Source organism: Podarcis vaucheri (genome assembly GCF_965113315.1).
Source record: "Podarcis vaucheri genome assembly, chromosome: 3".
Taxonomy (NCBI): Eukaryota; Metazoa; Chordata; class Lepidosauria; order Squamata; family Lacertidae; genus Podarcis; species Podarcis vaucheri.
This window is the reverse complement of record NC_138761.1, coordinates 46,639,915-46,655,555: the sequence shown is the minus strand read 5'-3', so window position 1 is coordinate 46,655,555 and position 15,641 is coordinate 46,639,915. Positions and strand designations below refer to the sequence as shown.

Genomic DNA, 15,641 nt, shown 5'->3' with positions numbered 1-15,641 from the left:
ATGTTACTTTTTCTTTTATGGTTTTATCTGTACAATGCCTAATAAAGGTTTGATTTCAAAAAAAAAACCCCAGATGGATATTAACATGGATGTTTGGGCTTGCCTAGTATTTTTACCCCACTGCTGAACAAAAAATTCCCAGAGCAGATTACAAAGTTTAAAAATAGGATGGTCCCTGCCCCCAGACTTACATTCTAAAAGACACACTTCAATGCTGCTTGCACAGCAAAAACAACATGGGGGCAGCAGTTACGATTTACTGGTCTTTGCATCTTCAGCAGGCAGTGTGATTCTCCAGTGTTTTACACCCTAGAGGTGCACTCCATTGTCTCTTGAGACAGACAAATGCCAACAACTTCCACAACACATTATGTGTAGATTTGAAGTGGAAGAATTGTAGTGGCAGCCAAGAATCCATATCTGAACAACACTGTGACACCCATGCAGTCCTTTGGTTAATGTACTACAAAGTACATTCAAGTTGTTTGTTCTTCCGAAGAACTCTCAGGAAACCATTAACTGTTAAGAATGCTGTGCCAATGTGTGCACACACTTTTTTTGTAAACCGCTTGAAAGTTTTACTACAATTAAGTGATATATAAACCTTGTGAAATAAAATAAAAATAAAAATTAATAGTACAGAGAGACAGTTAATCTGACAAAGGGAGGAAGGTGAACGCCCATTGCCAATTTATTTGTTTTGGAGGTATGCGCCACATGTTAGCTTCTTCCTTAGCAATGACTTCTTTTCCCTAGCCCTTTATTACTGTTGTCATTAGTTATCCCAATACCCTCTGCTTTCTCCCTCAGTTTTCCCACACTGCAGTAGGTATGGATAAGTGAAGGACAAAACAACACAGAGAGCCATAAATTAAAGAAAGTTCATCCTATTTTATTTACAGTAGTTATTAATAGAAACAGATGGCAATGTTTATATGTATGGTTACTTAATAAGCCAGGTTATTGCCTTCATGTTGCTTTACGTATGAATGCTCACCATACGGTTACTGTCACTTTCGAACACCAGTGGGGAATTAGGTTCCCCCAGGTACAGTTGTCCACTTGGGCAGGTGGGCAGGGCTTCAGCTACCTACCAATTACCTGATGTCACTGTGATATCAAGTGACCCCATTTTCCCCTTTGTAGCAGAATAATCAAGCCATGCTGTAAGGGAAAGTCCAAGCCCAGGCTTGGTTTAGGTTCTGCCTATCAGCTGATTGGCTGTGCTAGGCTGTGCTATTACTCAGTTGCGTTTGAGACTTCAAACCCTGCTGTGCCAATCACAGCAGGCCTGCTCTCATTGCCAATCAACTGATTTACAATAACAGCAAGCCTCCCTTGCCAATGAGCAATAGGGAGCGCATTTCAAGGCTGCCTCCTAATTTGCTTGAGGTCCTCTGCCTGACTCCCACTTCCACCTCTTCTTCCAGCTCATAACAGCCTCTCTCAGCAACTATTTCCCCAGAATATCTCCCACCACCCTTATCCCACTTAGCCAATACAGTGGTACCTCGGATTAAGAACTGAATTCGTTCCGGAGGTCCATTCTTAATCTGAAACGGTTCTTAACCTGAAGCACCACTTTAGCTAATGGGGCCTCCTGCTGCCACCATGTTGCCGGAGCACAATTTCTTTTCTTATCCTGAAGCAAAGTTCTTAACTTGAGGTACTATTTCTGGGTTAGCGGAGTCTGTAACCTGAAGCGTATGTAACCCAAGGTACCACTGTAATTTCAATTTGGGTGGAAATCTTCTCTTTCATTGCCCTATATCTAATAGCATAAAGCGGAACCCCCAGCAGTTGATCCACTTTTTATTCATCTTGTCTGTTTGTAGAGACAAAACCTTATTCCCAGAACCATCCATGGTTTGACACATTGCCAAGGACAGCTAAAACCTTCACTCAGGCTCCCTGCTAATGCAATGTATCTCCACCGCTCTTACAAGAAATTCAGAAAGGGGCTGGAGGGGCTCCCATATGAGGAAAGGGACTTCTAAGAGAGCATCTTAAAAAGCAGAGACATCACCTTGCCAGCAAAGGTCCATATAGTTAAAGACATGGTTTTCTCAGTAGTGATGTATGGAAGTGAGAGCTGGACCATAAAGAAGGCTGATTGCCAAAGAATTGATGCTTTTGAATTATGGTGCTGGAGGAGACTCTTGAGAGTCCCATAGACTGCAAGAAGATTAAACCTATCCATTCTTAAGGAAATCAGCCCTGAGTGCTCACTGGAAGGACAGATCGTGAAGCTGAGGCTCCAATACTTTGGCCACCTCATGAGAAGAGAAGACTCCCTGGGAAAGACCTTGATGTTGGGAAAGATGGGAGGGCACAAGGAGAAGGGGACGACAGAGGACAAGATGGTTGGATAGTGTTCTCGAAGATACAAACATGAGTTTGACCAAACTGCGGGAGGCATTGAAAGACAGGAGGTCCTGGCGTGCTCTGGTCCATGGGGTCATGAAGAGTCGGACACGACTAAACAACGACAGCAAGTTTAGAGAAAAGGTGATTAAGAGGTGACACAATACAAGTTTATAAAATTATGCATGGAATGGAGAAAAGAGGTAGAGAAAGGTCCCCTCCCCTTGCGACACTAGAACATGGACATTCAATGAAGCTGACTGTTGAAAGAATCAGGATTGATAAAGGAATGTACTTTTTCACGTGTCACCTAGCTAAATAACGGAACTTGCTCTCACAAGAGGCACTAATGGCTACCAACTTGGATGGCTTTCAAAGAAGATTAGACAAATTCATGGAGGATAAGACCACCAGTGACTACTGGACATGATAGCTATGCTCTTCCTCCACCGTTGGAGGCAGTAGGTTTTCAGATACTGTTGCCGGAAACCGCAGGAAGGAGAATGCCCTTGTGTTCTGGTCCTGCTTGCAGGCTTCCTATAGGCATCTGGTTGGCCACTATAAGAATAAGAACTGGACTAGATGGGCTATTGGTTCAGATCCTCCAAGTGCCCTTATTTTCTAGGGACATCCCTGATTTAGAGAAGTCGTCCTGGTTTCTGATTTGATCTCGGAATATCCCACTTTTCCTTAGGATGTCCCTATTTTCATTGGAGAAATGTTGGAGGATATGGAGTAATCCAACCCCTAAGCCATTTGAAGGCAATCCTTTATAGGGAAGTTAAAAAAAAGTCTAATGTTTTTTATGTTTTTATATATGTTGGAAGCTGCCCAGAGTGGCTGGGGCAACCCAGTAAGATGTGTGGGATATAAATAGTAAAATTATCATTGTGAAATGGGATGTCCATCGGAGAAATGTTGGAGGGTACCGTATTTTTCGCCCCATAAGACGCACCGGCCCATAAGACGCACCTAGATTTTAGGGGGGGAAATAAATGGGAAAAAAATTATTTCCCCCCCAGGTGCGCTGTGCTACACCAGGAGCTTGGGGCGTGCGGAGCTCAGCGTGCCCCAAGCTTCTGCGTGCTGGCAAGGTCTCCGCTAGCGTGGGAGAGCCGGGCGCCTCTCCCAGGGCTAGCGGACCCCTGCGCTAATCCAGAAGCTTGGGGCAAGCTGAGGTCAGCGCGCCCCAAGCTTCTGCGTTCCGGCAAGCAGTCCGCTGCCGCCCCAAGCCTCCCGCACCCGGCAGGAGGTCCCGCCGGGTGCGCGAGGCTTGGGGCGGCAGCGGACTGCTTGCGCGCACCTAGAAGCTTGGGGAGTGCTGAGCTCAGCGCGCGCCAAGCTTCTGCATGCCGGCAAGCAGTCCGCTGCCGCCCCAAGCCTCCCGCACCTGGCAGGAGGTCCCGCTGGGTGCGCGAGGCTTGGGGCGGCAGCGGACTGCTTGCGCGCACCTAGAAGCTTGGGGCGTGCTGAGCTCAGCGCGCGCCAAGCTTCTGCATGCCGGCAAGCAGTCCGCTGCCGCCCCAAGCCTCCCGCACCTGGCAGGAGGTCCCGCTGGGTGCGCGAGGCTTGGGGCGGCAGCGGACTGCTTGCGCGCACCGAGAAGCTTGGGGCCAGCTGAGGGCTCCCCGTGCTTCGGGCGACAGGCTGCCGCCCCAAGCCTCGCGCACCCGGTGGGACCTCCTGCCGGGCGCGCGAGGCTTGCAGGCATTCGCCCCATAAGACGCACCCCAATTTCCCCTTCATTTTTGGAGGGGAAAAAGTGCGTCTTATGAGGCGAAAAATACGATATATGGCCTAATCTTGGAGGCTGTTTTTAGGTTTTTATTTAGGGCTTTTAACTTGCTGGAAATGGTCATTTAACCAGAAATGGTTTTAGGAGCTGCTTTTATTGCCTGTGTTGCTGCTGTTTTTTAAAATTGTGGTTTTGTTGTTAGCTCTGCTGCAAAAATGTGTACAGTATATACATTTTTTTTTAAAAAAAATGGCAGCCCAAATCTGCCCAAGCCTTTCCTCAAGCCACCTCAGAACTGCTTCAGACATTTGGAATCTCTTCTTCCCAACACTTCATGTTACCATTTTTCTCCAAAACATCCAAGGTCACAGTCTATCTTTCACCTACATCCGTTTATTCCTGAGGCATAGTTTCTTTTTTAAAAAACAAAAACCTGTTCACCATTGAAGATCGAAGGGAAAGAATTAAGCTCAGTTTTGGCAGTTTTCCTTCTAAATTTTCCTTTGAAGAGCAATCTGTTTTTTTCCAGTGGAGATCATCTCACAGTCACGGAAAATATTTTTAGGCAGAGGCTTGAATCACAGCATAGTTACAAGGTAGTAATTAATATCACTAACCATACTTAGGTTACCTTTGAAAGTTATTTAGATTTACAGCAGGAAGCAGCAGCATCCACTTCAGTTTATTCAATGTCCTTCTTCAGTCTATTGCTTGGGTGGAATAGGGAGCAAATCCATTTGTTCTTGCCGCTTGTGGAGTTCCTAGTAACATCGCTGTAAGGTACAGTTTCATCATATCAGCAGACATCAATAGGATGCAGACCTGACACCACAATTAGAAAAAGAGATCATTAAATGCAATTAAATTATATATTCTGTCAGCATGGGTAAGACAGTAATTATAATGCCTTTGAAGGAGATCAAGAAACAAATGCTTACTGCACAGTGGTGGCTGATGTTGGTGCCTTTTTTGTATTGATTTGAGGGTGGAGGGAAGTAGCTTTCCTGGTCCTGTCTCTTTTTTTGTTCTTTTGAAGTTGTAACTAACCATTTTGTGTTGTGCCACATCGTCATGGTAGCCATTTTGTGACTGGTAGCCATACCACTTTTTCAAAATCCCAAATATGCCCACTGAACCCTAAAGGTTGGTGACCCATGTTTAATAAGTATAATGGGGAATATACTGTGGTTTTGGTGAAGGCATTGGGTATGCATCAGGTATCAAGCAGCCTGCCTGCTGGTTGATCGGTAAGGTGGATTGATCCTGAGTAGACCCAGCAGGGCCGCCCGTCAGAAGGCTTCTATAGCCCATGGTCCTGAGTGAAATTCCGGGCAAAGTAAAACTTTCTTTGACTTGTGTATCAGGGTACCTGATGTCTAATGATACACTCTAATGCCTTATCCTCCAAAAGTTGTGACATTTGCTATGAAGTAGGTGAAAGCCTGCAGACCGGCCAATTTGTCAGCAGGAAAACTTCCTCCTCGGCCCTGAATGAAGTGACCAAGTATTCCATAGCAAGGTCCACCAGCCTGCCCTATTACCTTCAGTCAGGACCACATAGAAACAGGGTGGGTGGGTGGGTGGGTGGGAAAGCCAGTGGCAATCCAGGAGAGAGGGGCCCCTGGGTGCAGCTTGCTCTTATGAGGGCTGCAACAAGTCTCCCCCCCCCAATTGGCTCATTCAAATGGGCTTTTGGTGCCAACCCATCTGACCAAAGGGGGAGGCTCTGTATCCCTCCAATGACTGAAGTAGTCAGAAAATGGCCATGCACAGAACCACCGCCACACCAGACCACAAACTCCACTCACTAGAGTTCAGAGAAGTCTTTTAATTCAGACAACTCTTTTAATTACAGATTGTATAGGTTTGGAATGATTAGTGTGGCATTCAACTAAGTTTTACTCAGAGCAAACCCATTAAAATTAATGGACCTAACTTAGGCATGTTCATTAATTTAATTGGGTCTACTCCGAGTAAGAGAGTCATGATTTCCATTGTTCCACTGCTTTTAATCAGTTGGATTTATTTTTTCTTGTTTGAAGTTCAGCTTTATATTCTACCCATAGAGTTCAGAGAGCTTGTGGTATAAATGGTGACAAGGATTTGAATCAAAACAAGGACACTGAAAACAACAGGGCAGTATAAGAACTGTTGGTCAAACTCTTCTTGGTTATCTAAATTCATGTTTGTATATGTGACACCACCACTTGATTCTGCTTGAGGGCTGGCACATTTGCTTAAGTGTTGTTCCATAACTGAGAGCTTGGCATTCATAGGGACACAATCTCCTAACCACTTTTATACAAGGGTGTGTTCTCCCAGCACCTCATACAGCCCAAACAAATGATGGAATCTTAATTAATATTTATTATTTATTTATTTATTTATTTATTTCTCTCTCTCTTTTCCATATATTTTGTCTCCTCTCTCCCACTGTCTCTCCTAAAGCAGGGGTGGAGGATTTTTTCTGGATTTCACCCCACCCATTTAATTTTTTTAAAATTCACATATCTCCTGTTGCAAAACAAAGCTTATCATAACATGCTTGATACGCTGTGTGCAATTAGAAATTAGGTGCATTTAATCATGTAGAGAGGTGACCTTTTCTTTAACGATAGCCTCGTTTCATCTCCCAAGTCTAATACGAGGAAAATTAGAGGTGTAATATAAAGAAATGTGGACATTTTCAACACAAGAGAGGAGCTGGTGGTGATTTCATTTTGTCAAAATCCATCAATAAGTCTCCTGTGGAAGCTTATTGTCCCATAAATTCAGAGATAACTTTGTGTCTGCCCCCACATTGCAGCAATTCTAACAGCAGTATATTGCTTTGCCAGAGACACGAGAATGAGGCAGCCAGCTAATATGCAGGGCACATCTGTTTGATTAAAATCGTACTTCAGTGAAAAGGTTGGGGCTACTGAAAATCTGCACCGGCAACATTGTCTTGTATAGAGGGAAATGATTACACTTCTTGTCGTTTTCTTTTAAACATACAACAGGAAATGGAAGGTGACAGCCAGTTGGTATTCCTTCTGTTGCTTCTCATTAACTAAGTGCTTTGTTTCTGTCAATTTCGTTCCATGGTTTAGATAGCAGAATGTTTTCTCTGCTTTTAACCTTAGAAGTACAACAGGGCTAAATGGCATTCCAGTCTATTACAAAAGTTATGCACCAGCTGTGTACATTCTTGCCCCAATTTCTTAACTATTCCAGGTTAAGCATTATTTAGAGCAGCCTTTCCCAAGCTGGTGCCCTCCAGGTGTTTTGGGCTACTGCTGTCATCAGCAGTGGCGTAGCGTGGGGGGTGCAGGGGGGGCCGGCCGCACCGGGCGCAACATCTGGGGGTTAGGGTTAGGGGGCGCAAATCCGCGGGTTAGGGGGAGCAAATTACTTGCCTTGCCCTGGGTGCTGACAACCCACGCTACGCCACTGGTCATCAGCCTCAGCCAGCATGGCCACTGGTGAAGGGTGATTGGCGTTGTAGTCCAAAACATATCGAGGAGCAATGAGGTTGAGAGAGGCTGATTTAGAGGAAACACAATGACTTGACCAAAGATATTAAAGTATTTCTTTATAACTTTATTACCTCATTTTCTTCTAACATTTTATTGGGTCCATATCAAAACATTGTGAGTTTGGCTCTCCTTTCTGATGAAGACATTGCCTAGTAATTTGGGGGTCATCTCTGTTAAACACCTGCCTGGTGCAAAATATAGCTCATTGAAATCAAAGACTTTACTTGTAAATAAGGTTAGGAATGCTACTGTGATTGCTTACTTCCTCATCATTAAAAGAGCAATAAAATAAAAATCTAGAGTGGTGAGAAGGTGTGGTGGATCTACATTTCATTTGCATTTTTTTTAGAGGTGATCAATATTGCTCCACCTCTCTCTGCCTCCTACAGATTTACTGTTTTAAAGCATTCTTTTTTTATCACAGAACTTAATCAAGCTAATAAGATGTTGAGGACTAGAAAGTAGCCAATGTAATTCCAATTTTCACAAAGGGGTCCAGTAGGAATGCTGGAAATTCCATGCTTGTTAGCTTCACATATGTGCCAGGAAGACTAGTGGAAAGTATTGTTAAAGGTAAATTAAGTAAGCATATAGAAATACAAGCTTTGCTGAAGCATGAGCCTCATGAACTATTAGAGTTCTTTGAGAATATCAACATACATATGGATAGAGTTAATTTGGTTCACATAGTGTATTTGGACTTTCAAAAAGCTTTCAACAGGGAACCTAATCAAAGACTCCTGAGTACCAGTCATGGAATGAGAGGAGAAAGCAGACAGTAAGAATAAATGGACAGTTCTCCAAATGGAGAGTCCCCCAAGGATTGATACTGGGATCTGTGCTTTTTAACTTGCTGCTCAGATTCAGTTTTATATTTCAGCAGCAATTCATATAAATGTTGACAATGATATTGAAATTATTTTGTGGCTGTCATAAGATCTAAAGGGACTTGGGAAATGGCCAATTCTGTTCTGATCTTCTCAGCCCAAGTGTGGATTACATGCATTTATAGTTTCCTTTTTGTTTTTGTTTCAGCCTTCATGCAAATACAAGACCAGCTTTCCAAAAGGGAGGGCTAGTATTTGATGCAGCAGATGGTGTTACCATCTAGACTACGTAAGTAATATTTTACATGTACATAATACCCCTTTCTGGAAATCAAAGGTGGCTCTAGACACCCTTATCATGAACCCACAGAGGCAAGTGAGATATCATGGGCGCAGGAGTAACTATGGTAAAGTAACAACTTCACTTTCTTGAAATTATCTCCTTCCCCCAAGCACAACCAGCAGCTTAGCAACTGAGGTGACAGAATCTTAATGAACATTTCACCTGTTGAACGTTTCAGCTGCTCAAAAGTTTTGAAAACGCAGACCTTGAGACAGGAGGCTGCAAAATGTGTTCAAAATTGTATTTAATGTCATGTGCGTTTGTCTTGTACTTTCTGTCCAGAGAACAATGAGTCTAGAATACAACTATGGTCAGTGGTACCAAAAGCCACTGAAACATTTGGGGAAATTGATAGGGCTTGAGACTGCACAATGCTAAGCTACGGAGCTTTCCAGCCAAAATACTATGAAATTCCATAATTTTTTTGTGGCTAATATTTATATGCATGTGCCCCCATGTGGTGAAACTTTTGCTTTCATGAACTGGAAATATCTAGTGTCTTACATCCGTAGTTGCACACATTTTATTATGTAAAAAATTAAGCATGCCAGTTCCATTCTAATGAATGCAGGGGATGTATACTTCATTTTTATGTATAAAAAAGTGGTGGTAGTTATGAAAGTAGCCTAAAGTGGACAGTTGTCTAGCTACTGCCTCTTGACAGAATTAAGGGCAATCCGAAGATACAGATAACAAAAGAGTGAAAATGTTACGACTAAGCTGCACTGATATTCTCCCACGTTGATTGATTGTAGGGACTTCTTTCCTACCACTCATGCCCTGACCATATGGGACAAGAATAATAACAGAGAGAACAATTAAGCATCTAAGAGCAGCCATGCAACTATTTATTTTTAATGTGTCCTTAAATTGCTCTTAAAGAGAGTATGTGAGCACAGGCAAAATCTTGCTAGAGCAATGCTACCAAGTATGTTTTGAGATTTTATTAATGGGAAATAATGTAACAAAAGTGTTAGAGCAAAACCTGATATACAGCACATTTTGTCAGTGTGTAAGCTAAACCTTGTTCTATCAAGACCAGTGCTAAGCTGCTCAAATGAATCCTGGAATGAGGCTTTACCCCCTGTTTCCACATACTGGAACTAGGACACCGAAGCTTGCACAGTGAAGCACAGCTGGCATCCCTAAATTACAGTTTTGGCATGTTAGCTGCAGTGTAATGTTTTTCTACTACACCATTGGGATTATTTTTCAATTCTAGTTTTAGAAGCAGAGCCACTGTCAATGTTCTGAGACCATACATGTTAGTTGCATGTGTATGTGGCTTTTCTTAAGCCATCTGCCCTCTCCTCCCCCCATCCACATTCAAATGGCAAATGTTTTGCAATGCAACAACAGGATGGTTCCTTTAGCTTAGTCAGCTGGTACATAGGCTCCACTCGCAAGACAGTTCCTTCGTTCTTCTTGCCAGCTTTGTTCTCCAGGCCCTGAGTCCAACTACCCCAATTTCTAACCACTTTCTGTGGCTTCAGGCTCTGGGTGTCTGTTGCTTTATGGGTGGGGGCAGAATAGGCAATACTGAAAGAAAGTAAAGGCACCTGTATGAAGAGCAACTGCAGTTTTTTCTTGGGAAGAATGGAACAAAGTACTTATTTTTCCTCAGAACTCATTCAGTGGGAGATTCCCTGTCCATGCATTCTGGGAACCTCATGATTAACACTTCATGGAGAGCAGGTGAAATGTGCTTGCCCACTATCACATTCCCTGTTGACCCCAACCCATGCTTCCCACGCATTCCCCCTTAGAAAGTTCAGCATGCCCAAGTTCTGAAGCTGGTGAAATCTCTTGCATCCAGTTTTTAGCTATCTGGATATGTCATGTTATCAGTGAATTTTCACCTAGTGGGGACAGAGTTATGAGAAGTAAATGGAAGTAATATACAAGACTGTGCTCTTCCTGATTTATTAAAGAGCTTTATGTTTAATTTATAGAAATGCTGCTGAATGTCATCTTTAATTTTTATAGGGTAAAAAGTAGAACATAAAAAGTACAGTGTACTGTAGCTGTTATACAATTACACCTTTGTGCATTAACAAAAATTTCAAGGACTATAGGAAATGGGATTCTAAACCTATTTATTTGGAAACAAATGCTACTGATTTTAATGGCATATTTTCCAAGTAATGACTGATGGTTCTATTATGGCATCCATCTACGACAGGGGTAGCCAATTCTGTGTGCTTTGCATGTTGTTGGCCTCCAACTCCCATCGACCCTGATAAGTTGCTAAATGACTGAAAGGTATCATTTTGACCACTATTTAGCAGTTTTGAGAGTGACTTATTTTGGAAGCCCATAATATTTGCACACTGCTTATCACATGAGCAAACTGGTTGAAGAGTGTCCATACTAGTGCTAGAAACTGCTAGAAATGTGTAGCCCTTATTGAGCTCAGCATTGGAACCTTAAATAATTTTCTTAAAATGTTGAAAATAATTCTGCTTACATTTAAAACTTTGTATTAGTAAAGATTAGGTAAAGAAAACATCCGGTAGTAATCTTGAAGTAAATATGTTTAAGAAATCAAACTACTAGTACGAAAATTAATATTTACTGTATGCATAAAAAGGTAAAGGTAAAGGGACCCCTGACCATTAGGTCCAGTCGTGATCGACTCTGGGGTTGCGGCGCTCATCTCACTTTATTGGCCGAGGGAGCCAGCGTACAGCTTCCGGGTCATGTGGCCAGCATGACTAAGCCACTTCTGGCGAACCAGAGCAGCACACAGAAACACTGTTTACCTTTCTGCCGGAGCGGTACCTATTTATCTACTTGCACTTTGACATGCTTTCGAGCTGCTAGGTGGGATGGAGTAGGGACCGAGCAATGGGAGCTCACCCTGTCGCGGGGATTCAAACCACCGACCTTCTGATTGGCTAGTCCTAGGCTCTGTGGTTTAACCCACAGCGCCACCCTTACTATATGCATATTGTTGACTTAATATTATGTAGAACTACCGTATTTTAAAAAACTTACTGTTATTACTTTACAACATTTGTGTGCTGCACCTTAACATACATTTCTTTGGGTAGCTGACAATAAATATGTAAAAAAAAGTTTTAAAAACAAATCATAAAACCATAGCAGCCCTGAAGTTAAAGCACAGCTTTTAACAAAATACAGTATGTGTCATTTCTTGCTCATGGTTCATCATGTATGGTGCACCAATTTGCCAGCGCATCAGCTCCCATTGCATTGGATAACAGATAAGTAGAATTGTTTTGACATTCCAGGCTCCTTACACACTCTCTGAAGTGCCTGAAATTTTAAGAGTCATCCTCGAGTACCATGTGCTATTTTGTAAATCTTTCAAAGCATAGATTGATACAAATGAAGTTTATATAAATAGAAATATCTGGCTTTTGCACATAACACAGCTAGAAGTCAATTTTTTCTTGGAAGTATGTGAACAGTTTATATCAACTTATTTAAGAATACGTTTCATACATTTTTATTTGAAAAAGTTTTGCCTAAAGGGACAGCAGCTACAATTTAAATTTAGTCTAAATGCAAAACAGTGAAGATTGAAGGATTTGTTCATTAAAAATATTATTCTAAAATGCAGTATGTTTATTTCCAGCTCATTAACTTAACCTAGTATATTTGTATTACAGGATTCTTCAAAATTGTACATGATTAAAATATTGTAGTGTTCAATTTCTCCTTCTCCTCCAAAGGATGTCCAGACAGAATGGAAATCTGTATTAATATATTTAATTATATTTTAACTTTTATTGCTAATCTTAATATTAAGCTAACATACACACACACACACACCTCTTCTGGATTTAGAAATTTTAATAAGTTATAGTTGTACATTAAATAAGTTCAGTGTCAATACAAAATCATCCAATGTAGAATGTTTATGATACTGCTGTTAGGAAGTCACTTTAATTTGTAGATTCATTTCATGTGTAATACAAAAAGTAATGTCTCTGAAATTCATATTTGTTAATTGAAGTATGAGTTTTGTTAGCCTGCAACAGACACCTTAAAATTTATTTGAAAAGTGAACAACCTCTGAAGTCGCTCACCACCACCCCCACCCCCATGTCATTCTTTTCTCTGTTGTTCTGATTGTGGTAGAAAGAAAGAAGAGAGGGAGGTCTCCCACTCCCTCTAGGATGGTTGTCAGACAGGTTCCCAGGAAATGGGGTTGCTTCAGCCCAGAAGCTTGACAGGCATCAGAGATAGAGAGAGAGAGGAGGGGAACAAGTGACCTTCCTGCCTTCCTACTAATGTTGCTAACACCAGAACAGCAATTCAGATAAGGGGTGGATGGAGGGTGTCGAACAAAAGAAGAAAACAAGGAGCGGGGATTTGGAGGATAACACGACAGGGTTGCATCAATGGAACCTTCCTTTCTGCCTCACTGTTTCACATTATTTAGCAGAGGGGAAGGATGGCAAGTAGAGAGTTTCCATCAGTGTTCAGATACTGCAGTGAAAGAGGGAACTCGAGCGTTACCCTGTCAGTGGCCATGGTGTGTTACTTCAGAAGCTGACCTGGTCACTAATATTAAAATGATGAAGGAAGTGGATTTTGTGGGAGTTTCTGCTTTAAAAGGAAGTGGCAAGGGTCAGCGGCGGAGCATATGCGCTACCCAGGGCGGGGATGCTCCCGAGGGGGGCAGAAAGCGGAGGGTGCCCTCCCATGCATGGGATAGCTGCTCGGGTGCACGGAGTGGCACGTGCCCTGCAGCCAGGGGCAGAGCGAGCCGCCCATGGGCGTGGGGCGAGCTGCCAATGGAGGACATTCGGCGCGCCACCCACCTGCGACTCCCAGGCCTCCCCCAGCTGCCAAAATGAAGGGGAAAGGGGGGTAATGCCAGCAGCAAAGCAGCGCAGCTCCCCCTTCCCCCGACGGCTCGGGGTATGCTTGGAAGTCACGGGTGGGCGGCATGCCAAATGTCACCCCCCTCAATGAAGACACTCGGGGCAGTTCACTCCCACCACACCCCCTTTCCTCTGCCCCTGGCAAGGGCAACCTTTCAACTTTAATAATGGCCGTGTTGGTCTGCCAGTAGTGCTTTCTCTTCCAATCTCTCTCTCTCTCTCTCTCTCTCTCTCTCTCTCTCTCTCTCTCACACACACACACACACACACACACACCACACACAGAGCTTTCTGCAATTCCTTGCTTGTTTCAACTTGTGATATATTTTTCTGTATAGTATTTGTTTCCAAATCACTTGGTGGATCTAATATTTCCAGTAGCTTATATTCCAGCACTAAACACATTTTGCTATCCCATAAGTACGGAAAGTGTTTAGTCAATCTTATTTCTGTATTTTGAAACCATAATTAGTTTTACCCTGGAGGTCCTCTGAGAGAACAAAACTATGGTTTTTGAAGCTCTTCTTGTTAATAGTGAGGAAATTATTTTCATGGAACACACTCAATGCTTATGACCTGTGTTTTGACCCTCATCAGATGCAGCATTTTAATACAGACAGCAAAGGATTTTTTATTTTTTATTTTTTTAGAACTGACACCAAAGGAAGAAAATAAATGATTCAAGCCGTGACATGTAAAAGTCACATTTTTCACTGTTTGTTTCATTTATCTTGTTTCTCCATCACATTATTAGAAATACCACCAATATACTTGGGGCTATTTTTTTCTAAAAGGTAGGGGAAATAAGGAAAGGAGTAATACAAGCTATAGTGTTCCTATTACTTCATTGGATGCAGATATAAGGTAGAATAATACTGTTATACTATACCACACAAACTTTCCATAAAAGATTAGAAAGCAAAAGTTAACATAATTTGGAAAAAACTACTCCAGCTGATTGACTTTTTTTTTTGCATGTTGCCAGATGTTGATAGTAGAATTATGGGTGTTAACTGGTCGTTTGAATTCGTGGGTATTTTTAAAGGAACATATTGAAGTGTTTCTGTGTCTTTATATGATGGAATGCACAGCGATGGGTATCTAAGTCATGGCCATTTCTTCTATGAAATTGAGGGAGGGGTCCCTAGTTTATCCAGGGTGTGGATTACTGTGGGTTTATTTTGCAGAATGGCAATAAAATAGCAGATCCCTGCTAAAAAACCCTCCTACATGGATGAAAGGACTGCAGCCAATCCTCAGACTATGATCCTTTCTAGGAGGCTTTAGAAAGATGGCCTGTCTTGGCAACCTCCTAACTTGTAAAAGTCACTTACCAGCACATTGTTAAAGTGTAATCTTGCATTCAGTTAAATGGTGCCTGTCTATGACAGTACAAAATCACAAGAGATAGTAACAGATGTTACATAGGCCAGGCCTTGCCACTCTGTTTTGCGTGGCTATACCAGGTTTGAGAAGGATCAGTTGCTGCTAGTCACAATGGCTATACCCTCCCTCAAGACTCACAGCCAGTATGCTTCTGAATAACAGTTGCTGGGGATCACAGGTGGAAAGCAGACCCTCCAAGTGTCCCTGTTTTCCAGGGACATCCTTGATTTAAAGAAGCCATCCTTGTTTCTGATTTGATCCCCGCAATCTCCTGCTTTCCCCTAGGATTTCCCTATTTTCATTGGATAAATGTTGGAGGGTATGGAGTTATCTGAACCCTGAGCCATCTGAAGGCAATCCTGTATAGGGAAGTTTTTTCTAATGTTTAATGTTTTATTATATTTTTATATATGTTGGAAGCTGCCCGGGTGCTGGGCAACCCCAATAAGATGTGTGGGGTATAAATAGTAAAATTATCATTATGGAATGGGACGTCCCTATTTTCATTGGAGAAAAGTTGGAGGGTATGGGAGAGGGTGCTGATGTCATCGGATTCTGCTTGCAGGCAACTGGTTTGCCACTGTGAAAACAGGATGTTGGACCAGATGCTTC

General features: G+C 42.5%; 1 protein-coding gene across 4 annotated transcripts in view; it reads left to right on the top strand.

Annotated features, from left to right (window-relative positions):
• Positions 1-15,641, top strand: part of CHRM3 (cholinergic receptor muscarinic 3) — a 248,872-nt gene that overhangs the window by 125,772 nt on the left and 107,459 nt on the right. For all 4 annotated transcript variants that reach the window (XM_082215046.1, XM_082215047.1, XM_082215048.1 and 1 more), the window contains exon 3: positions 8,653-8,733. The gene's annotated coding sequence lies outside the window, so the exon portion shown is untranslated. The remainder of the gene's footprint in view (positions 1-8,652; positions 8,734-15,641) is intronic.